At 43.0% G+C, this 3,493-nt stretch overlaps 1 protein-coding gene across 1 annotated transcript in view; it reads left to right on the top strand.

Annotated features, from left to right (window-relative positions):
- Positions 1 to 674: 674 nt before the first annotated feature.
- The window catches only part of Ndel1 (nudE neurodevelopment protein 1-like 1), a 53,758-nt gene continuing 50,939 nt past the window's right edge, over positions 675 to 3,493 (top strand). Inside the window, exon 1 of the mRNA XM_005399407.2 lies at positions 675 to 757. The gene's annotated coding sequence lies outside the window, so the exon portion shown is untranslated. The remainder of the gene's footprint in view (positions 758 to 3,493) is intronic.

Here is a 3,493-nt window from a genome sequence, read left to right as displayed (position 1 = left end):
CTGGAGTAGCTGGGATTACAAGCCACCACACCTGGCTATTTTATTTTTTCACTCAGTGTTCACTATGAAGCCAGTTACTTTCACATTTGTTTCCGGGAGCTGTGCTTACCAGTGGTTCCTCCTCTGTTGGGTAAGATTAAGTGACGCACGAGAACTGCATCTACCTCAGAGCCAAAAGGTCTCTCTCTGTTCTTTCTGTGTGGGAGCGGAACCCAGGGCCTCACGTGTGGTAAGCCAGTGCCCTGCCCTGAGCAGCACACCCAGCCCAGTTTGCTCTCTTATTTGTCATGTAATGTGCTGTGCCAGGTTCTGCGCTGGGCCCCCCAGAGATAAAAACAACACTGGCATCCCTTTATCACCTCTCCTTAATCAGCGGCAGCGCTTCCCCCCTCTGCATGCTCTGAGTACAGGGACAGAGGCAGCACAATGGGGAAAGAAAGAACGTTTGCTGAAAGGCCAGCGGCTTACACACATGCAGTGGTGATAGAGAGCCTGGAGGTCTGGCTGGGGGGCTGGGACTGGCACTTCTTCATCCCTTTCCCAAGCACCGAGGTCTTGCTCAACTCCAGCAGAGTGGCAAGGCTGGCAGGGTTGCCTCATCTCTAGACAGCAGGCCCCAGCCTTCCTGGCTCTAACCACTTCCTGTCCTGCATGTCTTGTGTCAGACAGTGATTCTCATGCTTCCTGTTGACTTCTGCTTTGTTCCAGTGTAGGTCGTGTGCTGCTGCAGCTTGGTCAGCTGAGGACCCAGGACGAGGTGCCTTGGGATGGTGGAGAGTCAAGGGTGGGGGAGGGCTCACTGGAGAAGGTCTGGGCCAGGTGGGGCTGACCTGAAAGGCACCAGAATAGGGGCTCCTGGCATCCGAGCACACTCTCTGTGTAGGTGGTAGCCGACTGTCAAAGGCTGAGGCAACTCTGTGAAGTTGGTTGTGTCTCTATGGTAAATGACACTAGGGGCTTGCTTGAGTGGCTCCCATGCCAGAAATTCTGATTGCCTTGATTTGGTGTTCTGTTTCTTGGGCTGCCCAGACAGTATCCCTCTAGAGAGAAGTTCTTGGATACAGGCAGGTTCTTCTGGAACTGAAAACAGTCTATGTAATACCCTAAAGTCAGGCTGAACTGACTGAGTGTTGACTTCTTGGCTGAACTACTGAATTTCTGTGGGCCAGTTGCTTCCTTCAACCTGTTTTCTTGTCTACAAATGTCAAATATCTGCATTTTATTAGATCTTTGTGATACTTAAGCAGGGCAATAATTGTGAAGGTGTCCTGTAAACTATAGAATTGCATTCTTCAGGGTTTTGATTACTTTTAGTTTCTAAATGGAACTAGACACATGGGATATGATCAAAAATATGGTGAAAGCTTACTTTAAAAAAATTTATTACAGTAAAAGACACATTGCTATTAACCCTCCCAAATACTCACTTCAAACATACTTCTCCCATCATTCTTGCCACTTTCTGAAGCAGTTCTGGAAGTGCTCTTTTGTGAGTGTCTTTAGTTACACTGTCATGGCTGCCTTGTTGTTATCTATCATGGTCATTTTGACTTTGGGGAAGAGCCAGAAGTTGCACAGTGCCAGATCTGGTGACTAACGTGGATGAGGACATGTTGGAATGCTTTTATGACTCCAACTTTTTGTTGGATGACAGTTGGCTTTAGTATTTACTGTATTTTTTAATCACACCTTGTAAAGACATAAAAGAGGGCTTCTAGAACTGCTTCACAAAATGGCAAAAGTAAGCCAGGGGTGATGGTGCATGTCTGAAATCCCAACACTCAGGAGGTGGGGGAAGGAAGATTGCTACAAGTTCCAAGTCAGTCTGGGCTACGTAGTGAGTTCAAGTGCAGACTGAACTACATAGCAAGATCCTGTCGCAAACAAGCAAACAAACAAACAGGCAAGAACAATAGGGTAAGTATGTTTTAAGCAATGGGGGTTAATAGCAATATGTCTTTTATTGTAATACAATTTTGAATTTAAACATCCACTATATATTTTGATCACACATTGTATTTTTTCCTGATAATTTGATAGTTGATAAAACTCAAATAATGTAGAATAGAGAGACTGGAAGTCTTGGCATAATTCTACCCTTGAAGATGAACATTTTTGGAATATAGATGTCTAAACAAAGTTTTTTAAAATGTTATTTTCTACTCATGGTCCTGTAACCTTTTTCACTTAAAGTCTCTCCGATTGTCTTATGATAAATCACAATAATTCACAAATATCTACTTTGCCCTTTTTTCCCTCCAATGCTGAGGATAGAACTTGGGCCTTGCGCACACTAGACAGTGCTGCATCTCGCGGCTCCTGTGCCCTGATCTGGCCTGGTTGCTCCTTAGGCCGACTATATAGTGTTGTCTTAGGACTCCTTTCAACATCTTAGAATTTCCCTCTCCATTCTTGTGTATGAATCCTCTCTTTTTTCCATTTTCCTCTTTTTTATGTGTAGCATCAAGTACATTTTAACCCTTTAAAGCATACAGCTGAGGGGTTAGGGATATAGCTCAACATTCTAAGTATGTCTCAGGAGAAGGCTCATGCAGTGTTTGTCCTTCTGTGTGGCTTCCACATTTTCTTCTTCATTTACTTTGCTGTTAACTTCTAATACATAGGTGGTATTTTTTTTTTTTTTTTATTATTCTATTGTTTAAATTCTGGTATGAGTTAAAATACTTCAGGCTTCTAATTTATTGTCGAGAATTCTTGTGCTACTCTGATTCTTGATCCATTGTATGGGACCAGGTATTATATGTGTGGAAGTTTTTAGGAGTCTCTTTTCACCTTTGGGATTCTGAAGTTTCATTTTTTAAATTCATTTTTCTCCATGTTCAGCAGATCCTTTCAATGTCAGTTCTTATGTTATTCAGTGCTGGGCCTTTATTTATTTATTTAGTACTGAGAATTGAACCTGGGGCCTTCTTTACACTGAGCTACACACCCAGCATTTTTTCTTTTTTCTTTTGAGACAGGGCCTTGCTCAGTCATTACACTGGCTGAGCTGGACTTGACCTTTTGATCTTCCTGTCTCAGCCTTCCTGAGTGCTAGGATTACAGGTCTGTATCACTGTGGCTCCGTGCCCAGTGGAAAATTTCTTGAATTATTAAAGGTAATTTCTTCCTCCCCACTTTTGTTTCTCTTTTTCTCTCTAGCACTCGTAGCATTTGGATGTTGGAATTTTGGGTTTATTATCTCATAGTCTTGCTTTTTTTTGGTACCATTAATCGAACTTAGGACCTATGCTTGTCAGGCAGGTGCTGTGTTGCTGAGCTACATCCCCGGCCCCATACTCTTGTTTTTAAGCTCCATTGGGGAGAGCTGTTGTTTGTCCTCTTATCTGAGAGATTTTCTCAATTTTATGGTCATAGCCTTCAAATGAATATTTTTATTTCAACTCTCATTTTTAAAAAGTGGTCTTGTTCACATTTCTTCTTCTCCTCCCTGCCCCTCCCCCTCCCTTCTCCTCTTCCCTTCTCCCCTTCC

This window comes from Chinchilla lanigera, unplaced genomic scaffold, assembly GCF_000276665.1.
Source record: "Chinchilla lanigera isolate Chin_1 unplaced genomic scaffold, ChiLan1.0 scaffold00066, whole genome shotgun sequence".
NCBI classification, from domain to species: domain Eukaryota; kingdom Metazoa; phylum Chordata; class Mammalia; order Rodentia; family Chinchillidae; genus Chinchilla; species Chinchilla lanigera.
Note: the sequence above shows the minus strand (reverse complement) of the source record. Positions and strands in the feature narration are given on the sequence as shown.